Genomic DNA, 11393 nt, shown 5'->3' with positions numbered 1-11393 from the left:
ATATTTTGTGTATATTTTATTCAAATTTCATGCTTTATCCATAGGACCTGTTTTGTCCCTATTCTCAAGAATCACTGATAACAAAGACTGGCCTCAGCATAACATTATATATTTACGCAACAGACTAGAGATATTAACTAAATGAAAAGTTCCTAGACTGAAAGATGACCATGATAAGAATTATTTAGACAGCTGCAATAACGATAAACTAACATTGATGTCTGTGAAACTTCAAAACTGGTAATATAGGGTTTGTTACTTTTCCTCGTCAAACTAATTATCCCCCTATAATTTAACCAGTATAATAATTAGGCTCATTTTGATCATTTGAAAGTTTTACTTTTCAAGAAATATTTCTGTTTGTATGACTGACTCAAAAAGACTGGAATGTTTTGGGTTACATTTTTGTGTCAATTTTGTCCTTATCACAGAAAACACTGATCACAGTTTTATTCCATCCAACGGTCTATACTACAACTAATGAACATAAAAAAAAATATTAAAAATGCTGCACTAAATAATTATAATCTACTTAAAGATTGGAATTTACCAAAGTTTTCACTGTGAGGTAATATCCCTGAAATTGAACGAGATGAAATATTTCACAGCTTTTTACACTCCTCTAATTAGGGGTGCTAGTTATTTTAGAAGGTGCAACATCTTTGCTTTATAAAATGATTTTACTTCTTCATGGTGCATGGCCCAACAACTGCACTGTGTACACAAAGTCTTTCAAATTATTTTGAATTTGCTTATAGTAACATGAATCACCTCATTGGTTCTTATGTAATTTTCACATGTCAAACTGTTTGAAAACTGTGTCAAAATGTGACATATGATTATTTTATCCATTAAGGGTAGAAGCTGCTTGATGTCTGAATAATTTATGGAGTTAAGTGACTTAATATTAATTCTCCAGAATGTTGCCATGTGCTTGGTTGAAAATAAGAGAAATAGCTGTCAAAACCCAATGGAAAAACATCTGAATCTCATTAGACAGCTCCGGACCAGCATTGTATTGGTGAACTACTTTAATGTTTAATACATATATATATATATATATATATATAGTAAAAGAGCTCAAATGTCTTGTTGCCATGTTGACACTATCATCACTAAAAATAAGCATAACGAGACTAAAATACGTAAATAAACTAAAATAAGTTGAAATATTACTTCCCTGACTCAACTGCATTATGATTTTGGCTTCAGGCGCAATTAAAAACAGCAACGTATGTATGACGGTGGAACTAATTGGCTGTGGCTTAAGCTGGCTACACATCACGCTTCATCAGTCTTCCCCTTCTGGCCAGGTCCCTCTGGTTTGACTTAGCAACTCCTGGAAAATGTTATTTTCGGTGGGAATGGGAAATATCAGTTTTACTGCTGACTTACAGGTGACCTGTGGAAAAATAAAAGCCCTCCCTGCAGTGATGACATGAGTTCACTGTAATTAATGTCTGAGAGCCTCTTCTATATCAGACATTTACAGTTTTATTTAATGTCCTTTGACAAGAAAAATGCTAAGTTGTAATGCATTAGGTCATTACAATTCATTGTAATGAATTGTAATCTTTGATGTACGTCTTTGTACATCAAAGACGTACAATTAAAAATGATAAATACTGTTACAAAGCACACCAGCCAATCGGGAAATAACCATAGTATGAACTTAAGTGAATCTTTCATTTATAATCCAATTAAGATTTTACGAACAAAAATATTTTACTTTTTTTTTTTTTGACATGCCAGCATAAAGGATTACATAACTGTGACAAAAAACTAAAAGTACATAAGAACATGTAAAAATGTAAAAACTGTTCCCAACCTTTATATTCAGCCAACTAATACTCTAATACTCAAAAATAAAATACGAGGAATTGTCTTCAGAATCACTTAATTGGCAAAGAGCAATCTTTGGTGGCTGCACAAACTGGAGCCTTTGCGAGGAAATGACCTAGTTTGAGTTTTTCCATGTTCCTTATCTTATGCTGATGAGTATAACCTGACTTTGTTTGCATAAACTCTAATCTAATTATCACACACTAATCTAATTACAGACTTTACTTTGATTCTAAGAGTAATTTCATTAAGCTGTTTACATGCCTGGCAGACACAGATTTATCTTAATATGCTCATCTTAACACAATATCGCATCCCGAGTTGACTGAATTAATCAAGTTTTGGTTTTTTTGTTTCTCTCGAGTCAAAAACGAAACATGTGAAATGTTCTTATATACAACAAAAAAGACGGTTATGCTTTAGACTGTTTTCTGCAGGTTTTACAGAAAGAATCCAGTTAAGGCCAGATTTGAGACGGCGGCGCCAGCTACAGAAAACGACAGTTGCTCTAAAAATTAACACTCATATACTGGACAATCTGGTCACAGAAGAAAAAAATCAGATGGACAGATCAAGTCAGCGTATGGTGTTTACATTTCCAATCTGCTTCCTTATGCAGCAAATTTTTTCAACCTTTCCTATTGCAACTATCTGAACAAACTTTTGTGACCTCGGACAAACAGACCGAGCGGAGTTAGCTGCTCTGCTTGGCTTTTGTGGACTTGGTACATGATCGCATTTTTAGTTTCATGTGCAGATGGCAACTGTCAGTTTCTCAGTGACTGTCTGTCCTTCTGCGTTTTTCTCAACTCCTCTCAGTGTCCCCATCTCTTTGTGTCTACAACCTCTTTGCTCCCCCATGAGTCTCCTTGATGGCTTTTTCTTCCTGCATCTCCCTTTCCACTCGTCTTGTCCTGTCAGCTCTCATCTCCCCCACCCCTTGTCCCCGATTCTGCACCTCTGCTTTCCTCTCCACCTTGCCTTTCACCTTCTTACCTTCCGTCTTGTCCTCTTCTCTCCTGGCCCATGTTGTCACCTCAATTGCCCTTTTCGGCTCCCCCTTTCTGCCCATCCCTTTCTTGTCCCCTGCATGTTTGTCTCCGCTTCTTGAACATTCTTCTGAGTGACCTGAGATTGTCTTCCTAAAACAATGCGACACCCCTTTCACTATGCTCTAATTTTGCCCCTTCTTTGTATTTGATGCTCTGAAGTGAGACACTTTCAGTAAAGAGTTTTACAATTTTCCCCAAACCCTATCACAGGTAAGTTATCACTGTGATATATTTATCAAGACATGCCTAGACAATAACCTAGTAGATCTAAACAACACTTTGAGCGAACCAAAATTGGATTTAAAAATTGACACCCTTGGAGAAACGATGTGAAGGTCACCGCTTTAACATGGAATCCCCAATGTTGCAAATAGACTCAGACGAAAATAGTCCACATTATGAACTTGTTTGCAAGCTCTCTACAAGAATCGTTTGGCTTGTGAACATGGCTGGTAACGGATTCGCTGTAGAGTCCACCGTGTCTCCGAAACTGGTGGTAGATGTGATGTACAGAGGTTCATTTTAGAGTGAATAAATAAATTCAAACAACAACATGAGCCTCTGTTTTTGTGGTAGCAAAATGAGAGAAACCTTAGAACAAATAATGTCAGAGAAATTTTGTGAAACATCTTATTTTCTTCTATTCTAATTTACATTTTAGCTTAGTGGTCTTTGTTTAAATTAACAGTACTATTAACTTTCACAGTCATCTGATCTCAGCAGAGTAGAGGAAACATTGGGATTTGGTGGAACAGGAGATTTGCACGATGTGTGTTTAGTATAAGCAACTTTGAATGCTTTGCGTCACAAATGCTCATGTGTTTCCAAGAAAGTGTTTCTGATTTTTTTTTTTTTTAAGTCATTGGTCTGCTACTTTTCGATACTTTTGAGAGACCCACAAATCATTATGTTGTTGTTGCAAGATGTCTGTTCAACATGTTATGATCCATCTCTAAAGTCACGCAGCTCTACATAAAATGCAAGACAGGCCCATTCACATACCGCCTATGTCTTCTCATTTCACTACATACATCCTCATTTAGGTTTTCCAATGGCCAGAGTAATGTGGCTGCATCTACAACTTGCATGTAATGTATGGTTACATAAGTCTTTAATATTTCATGAACAGTAACAATGCCGTGATCTATCCCCACCGGCTCAATTTGTTGGTGTTTCACCAGTTTTTAGATGCACTGTGAAATTTTACTTTGACCCACGTTCTGCTTACATTACGCTTTTCTCCAGGCTTGACTAATGTTTTCAAGGCATTTCTATCCTCATTAAACATTCAATGAATAAATATTTCAACAGGCATATTTGCTGTCTTCCGAGTCTTGCATTTCGCCAACACATCAGAACTCAACTGACTCCTATTCGCATAGCTAGAAATACAAGTGCAGAGATTGGGATACCCATTTATCCCATTCATAAAGTTTGGAATACATTAAAATTTTATTCTAAAATATATGTTTAATCAATTGTCTATGACAACATCTTTATGCACAATTTAACTCAAAAGTCAGGACCGTGACTTGCTCTAAAACTTTGTGTGTTTTGGCTATGTCGGAAGTAATCTGTTTATCTTGTGAGCAAGAAAAACAGCAAAGTTGTGCATTTCTGTCCAAGGTCACTGCTCCATTTCCGATTCGGGATGGTGCCGCGATCCCGGCATCCTTTCTGCCAGCAGCATTGATTAGCACTCGGCAAGCATAACATCACTCTCTCTCACACACAAACAAATGCACGCGCACCCACCGACACACGCACACACTCTTCGTCTTACAAAGCCAGTTCTCTCAAAAGAATGCTAGTGGTCGACCAGATCACAAGCCCACAAACATGTACTGTTTTATGATGTTTTGCATAAAGCACAATAGCAGAAAGAATAGCATGAAGCAGAGCCAAGCAAAACAAAAGACCAATTTCTGGACAAGAGACAATGGCAAATTTTTTGATTGATGATTCAGGAGGTATTGGGTTTACTTCAGTGGAGCTAACCTGGACTTGTTCCAGTCACACAATACTTTCTCTCTATTACATTAAACAATATAGGCAGCTTGGTCATTATTGTCAGAAGGAATTGGGATTGAGACTGGTAATTTCAGTTAAGACTGCACTTTAAAAACCCTTCAGTAAAAGTGACATTTATTGCATTTTATCCTTCTTAAACCTGTATTTAAAAGATTTAAAATTGAAAACAATGGTGGCCAACAAATGCAGCATGGAAAAAAAAACAAAAAAACAGGGCTTCTTGAGAGATAGGAGAAATATGTTTTGTTTTTTTAAAGTACACATGGAGTTAAACACAATTTTTGAAGGAAACAAAAGATTGGGGTGACAGCAAGGAGGCCTTCCATTTAAGAGTTGGATCTCGTCACGAAAGATGAATTATCAGTGGGGTCATGAAATAGCTTTTATGCAATTATAAGGAGCATTTTGTTGCTTGAAGTTCAGTAAAGGCTTTTACATTAATTATTGAGACGGGTATAGATAACTCAGACATGCCAATTTTATTAAAATGCAAATAAAAAGCCCCTTTACATTATCTTATTATAATTTAGAAGATGCATGTTCCATTTCTATTAAGAATACATATGTTGGTTTAAATTCAAATCTGCCAGAGGTATGAATAAGTTTGGGTGGAACTGTTTTAATAACTACATTTACAAAGACACGGCTAAATCAAATGCACAAGCGCAACTGTTTATCAAAGTGTCAGGTAGCCAAAAAGAACACAATGGTTTAACATTTCTTTAAAAATGCATTTGTCCTCAACAAGATACATATGACAAGATTGTTGACAAAAAAAAGATGTTTTATCAGGCATTTCAGTCTCTCTCTTGCTGCAGGGAACAGAAAGACTACCAAGTCTTATGCTGAATTTGTCCAAGTCACTGTCAACATTATTAAGTTCACAGAAATGCTGCTCACACAGAGGATAAAGAGTGTAGAAGTTGAAGCAGGTTGGGGGAACTCTCCATGGGCAATTTTGTAAAATACAACAAACCAGTTAATTTTGAGGTGAATTTGTGATGATGGTCAGCTAACAGAGGAGGATATCAACATTTTGAGCTGGGCGATACCATGCTGTTCTGTAAATGACAAATATGGGTAGTATAGTCAGTAAAAAAGAAAAGCATATTAGAGGAAGTGAAAGGAAACACATTCAAGGAGGATGCCAGTTTCACCTTATACTTAGTAAAATACATCGTTGTCTAGTGAGAGTCTGAAAATATCCATTGCTTTCTACTGCAACCGATTTAAGATTATTGACAAAGTATCTCTGGACAGGTTGAAGGGGTAGAGAATTTTGTCATCAACTTAATTGTGCATAATGAGTCCATCACACTACTCACTTCACTAATGTAGGTACAGAAAAGGGGGATCAAGCTCTGCAGAACACCTTGAGAGAGAGGAAGGAGGTGAGAAATCGCTTTTTGTGAGCTGTTTGGAGAACCAAGAAAGAGGTTTACCAGAAGCTGCACCAACAAACACATGCACACACTCTTTGTCTTACAAAGCCAGTTCCGACGCCATCTCTCAAAAAGAATGCTAGTGGTCAAACAGATCACAAGCCCACAAACTGCTAAGTGGATTATCAATGAGAGTCATGGTGTCAAACCTTTGGCAAAAATTGGCACAAGGCAACCAAAGCTGCAGTGGTATAATTTAAGACATTCACGTCAGCCATACCCAGTTCTGAATTCTTCCTGAACACTGGATGAAATGGTTTTGGCTTTTAACCCTGTCTTAGCGCAATGCTCAGGAGAAGTGCGGCAATTGCCACGGTCGGACAGCGGGTAAGCAGGGGGGTTGTCCCGTCAGACTCATAAAAGCACACACAGGGTCAGTGCAACCCTGCCTGACCAAGCACAGAGTAAAAAACTTGTGGGGTCTCAGTGACTCTGTCTCTTAAGACTGTGGGAGGGTTAAGTAATCTGTACGGTTTTCATTCCAAGTCCCTGCAATCCCTAGACAGGCATGTCTAGGAAAAGGATAGGAACAGTTTAGGATTATTGGCGGTAAAATGAGAGGAGTTCAAATGATAAGTGATGGTGTCTGCAAAGATGTGAAACAGCTCTGACTTATTCTGAAATTAGATCTGAGGTTATGCGCTACATTTATTTAATTCTGAATGCGAGGATCAGATTTCAGTAAAAAAAACAACAACAAAAAAACAACAACATATCAATTACTCCAGTTAAAGGTTTCAGTTTCTCCCATCAAAGGGAACAGCGATGAGTAATGCCATTTAATTCCATTTAGAGCCACAAACTGAAGTAAAGCATCAAACAAAACTACTACTTCCCCCCGGAGGAATCAGCTATTTGCTCGCATATTAGCGAGATTTTAGACTTTAATTATCTTGCAAAGGTTGTGCCTAATTCAGATGCGTTGTTAGCAAAGGCCAAACGGTATGCAATTCAAAGCTTTCGAAAATCCTTTCAGTTCTAAAACCCTGTCCCAACTATTAGCAGTCATTGGACTCCTCAAAGCACCTGCCTATTAATAAACATAATTTATGCCTACAAAGCAGAAAGGAGCCTTAAGGATGACAGCAAAGCATCTCCAGATAGATCTTTGTTCAGTTGTCATTGCTCTAAATGACATATACTTGTAAGAAAACAGGTCAAAACGAAGTGAAGAAGAAAAAGAACATATTTCAATAAAGATGCTCAAAAGATTGCTGGGAAGAGAAATCAAAGTGTTTCCCTGAGTGAGAAAAAGACTTTCAAGAAGATTAAGCAGGCTCTGGTGTGTAGCAGCATTGTTCAAATGTGCAAATGCATAAATGTGACCTTAACGATAGAGTTAGAAGATAAAAACAACTTTTTGTGGAAACAATAATAAGTATTTGGAAAAGATAATAATTTTGCAAAAAAAAAAACAAACAAAAAAAAAAACATGCTTAACTAGTAAAGAAAAAGGACATGGGTAGAAAATCTTTGTAATTTTGGAAACCAGCTTACAATATTTCATAACGAAATTAGTTCAAAGTGCAGCGATAGCTTGGACAAAAGACTAAGGATCCTAAGCACGATATTTACAAAACACTGCCTAAATATACAGAAGTGTAAATGCTTTCCATAAACATTTGACTGTGAGCATAAATTCTCACAGTCACATAATCTTGGCATGATAATAATAAGCAGCTGCTGTAGTCGTGTACTTGACCCTTCTGAGAAATGCAGGTAATAAATATGTGATCCCTGAAGAGCAATCATGTGATTAATATCTTCATATTTGGAAGCGCCGAAAATCGGCTTTTCAACGGCTAAAATACAAAATAAGATTAAAAACAATGAAACACCTTTAGAAAGACTTCTATTTATTAAAAAAAAAAAAAAATATATATATATATAATATATATATATATATATAATATATATATATATTATATATATATATATATATATATATATATATATTCTCCTAAATAACAGAATCACAGCATCACCGGGCTGAAATTAACTGTCTTCTTATCTGTCTTTCTTACAGTAATTTGACTTGATGAATCCTTTTCCAAAACTTGGCATATCTAATTTCCTTTAGAGCTTAATCTCAATCCTAAGACAAACAGAAGACAAGAAAATGACAGCACTTTGTACAGCCCTGTCCACCATTTAACAATTTTCTGCCAAGTTGTCATGCCGTTGCACCCAAGAACACGAAATAGTACTGCATTTCAGTGGCCATGTAGAAAATGTGAAAAATCTTGTGCTGTAAGGAAGGGGAAAAGTTACAGACGGTCGGATGGACGAAACAAAGACTAAAAGTACAACTGAGGTGAAGGGAGATACTTTTCTTTAAAGATGCTCTGCTTAGTTTCAAGGACAACCGACTGTGAAACAACAAAACATAAAAGGTGTGCGTTTGGGTGTGCCTAGCGTTGGAAATCATTATAGCATTTAACTCATTGGGACATGGTTGTCTCATAGGCCCAAGCACACCTCGCTGAATGCTGATGAGACACATGAGGAGCGAGTGTGCACGTTTGTGAACAGTGTGTAAGAAGTGACAACGAGCCTGTGGGCTTCTGCGTTGAAACGTCGATGAACACTGCGTCCATATATGTTGGTGTGCAAGAAACTGCAGCCCTGCAGCATCCGATAAACGCACACTCTTCCACGTTTCTGTATCAGAATATCAGCCATTAGCTTCCTCTGCTCATTTAAAAATTTGCATTTCCATAATTAGCTTCTTTTCTAACATTGCCAATGGACCTCGGTATATTAGCACTTGGTGACGGGAGGCACTTCCAAAGGAATCAGACAACTTGACTGGGTATTCATGGAGATAATACAACAGCAGAAGGTTAAAAGGTTTAAATTTCAGAACAGATGTTTTAGTATTTTTTTTTTCTTTGCTGCACGGCGCCTGTGTGATACAAAATGATACACAGCAGGTAAGCGATGAGTAAAGTGAAGATATTTCTCAATTTGGTGACATCTTGCAGTTATACTTACAGTGATTGGCATGCAAGGCGACACAGAAGTGTAAATATATAAGACCCAAATTTAGCTGCTCATCAGCAAAGAAACTGTTAGAGAAAGTTTTTGAAACAAAGTATTACACTCTTTATGCTATTTCAGTGTTAAGTCCTTTTACAAACATAATGATGATAAAGTAGGTAAATATTTGTTGCTTACAGTTCAGGAGCATGGAGGGATTTCTGTTTACCGAGTGGCTTTATGTTGATATGAAGTTGCAAGAATTTTCACAAGGACAAAAATAACTAATGATAAGACACAGGGGGAAAAAAAACAAAACATACCAGCCTGATTAGAAAAACATGGAGACATACTCATGACCACACCTACATATGAAGAAGCATAAAAGGAAAACACAAAAAAAACATGTAATGTCGTTTAACGCCTAAGGTACAGTACACTGATATAAGTTTTAAAACAGCCCAATTTTCATTATGCTTTCCTACAAAGCAGCCAGACCAGCTTGCCAATTTTCAAAGTGGTCTTGATCAATAGCTCTTCGGGATTTCTGAAGGTCACTAAACAGTTCCTCAGTGGACTTTTAACCCCACTTTCTGTCCAAACCCAGAACCTGATCAGTTCAGTAAATGCTTAAATCTGAGAAAATTGTACAATTGGAAGGAAAATTAGAAAATGCCAGGCCTTAAAATCCTTCTTACATAGAAGGAGCAGTATGTAAACCCATGCACATGTAAAACTGAGAAGTCCAGCAAAAACTACATAGAGAAGTTAAGAGACGTATCAGTTTCTAATTAATCACATTGTGCATGCCCCTTTTCAGCTTAAAGGTTCATTGCTGTCAATATGCTATTTAATTTCTGTTAAATCACAAAAAGGCTTTCAAAAACGCAGCATAAGAAATAATTTGTGAAACATTGCAGGTAGAGTATCCTAGCAACTCTTGGTCTCCAGGCCCCTCATAATTATTTAAAAAGTAGCCAGATCACCACAAATCTGGAAAGCCTAAACCCAAAGTGAAAGAAATGAAAGTGCCACAGTCCCCTCACAGCCCATAAATAACTTATTTGCTGATTTCTCATCCATTCCATGGTATATTTCAACAGGCACCTCATCTGCACTGCTTCAATGGATTTGCCCTACAAATGTGGAGCTGTTTGCATCCCCATCATTACACTTAGCCATACTATAAAGGTCGAATCACCATAAGTGTGTTTGTGTTTTTTTTTGTGTGTGTGTGTGCAGCACTCATTTAATGCAGCATTAATCAAAAAATAAATGAATAACTCACAGAGTATGCAGACTATTGCATGATATAATATTGTGTATAGAAGAGCAAAATTAGTTTAAAAATATTATTAAAGCTTCATCACATTTCAGTAGTTGCTATGTTACAGCTAACTTACCCATACTGTTTTTCTTGGGCTTTTTTTCTTTGTTTTTTTTTTTTTTCTTCTCTCTCCACAACTCCTAGCAAGTAAAAGCAGCGTGATGGGGGTTTGCACCTGTGCAGAAACGCTCAGGCTTGCCTGGGAGCAGTTACCATTATTACTTCCAAATCAATACACACACTCTAATATCCCTAACCATGATTAGACTCAAATTGGTTACAGCAACAGCAATGGTTGATCAATACCCTAATTTACCAACAATCAATAAACAGCCAGAGCAATAAAATGTTATGAGTGAACTATTTGAAAATACATGAAGTGCTGTTGAAAGTAGAACCATCAGAGATCAGTTAATCCCTCTGTGACGTATGAGCCATATACAAACGTAAATAATAGCTATTCACTTAGAGTCAATACCAACTGCTTTATTTTCACAAAAACATAAACTTTATTTCGTATTCATATTATTTTCTTTGTTCTTTTCTACATTTTCCTACTTGGGTACTACTCACAATATGTTTTTTTTTTTTTTTTTGCTGCACTCCTTGGTGTGGTAAAATTGTGCCATGAAGTTAGCAACGACTGAAATGTCAGGTCAGTAATGTCAAGCAAACTTTTCTTTTCAGTAAAGTATGGATAAGGGCCAGCATGATTATTAT

At 36.7% G+C, this 11393-nt stretch overlaps 1 protein-coding gene across 1 annotated transcript in view; it reads right to left on the bottom strand.

The window, feature by feature from the left end:
• LOC106945148 (CUB and sushi domain-containing protein 3) overlaps positions 1-11393 on the bottom strand; it is a 305581-nt gene that overhangs the window by 214929 nt on the left and 79259 nt on the right. The gene's annotated exons all lie outside the window — the stretch shown is intronic.

Source organism: Poecilia latipinna, unplaced genomic scaffold (assembly GCF_001443285.1).
Source record: "Poecilia latipinna isolate Pla-1442-1.1 unplaced genomic scaffold, P_latipinna-1.0 Scaffold130, whole genome shotgun sequence".
In the NCBI taxonomy this organism is placed as follows: Eukaryota; Metazoa; Chordata; class Actinopteri; order Cyprinodontiformes; family Poeciliidae; genus Poecilia; species Poecilia latipinna.
Note: the sequence above shows the minus strand (reverse complement) of the source record. Positions and strands in the feature narration are given on the sequence as shown.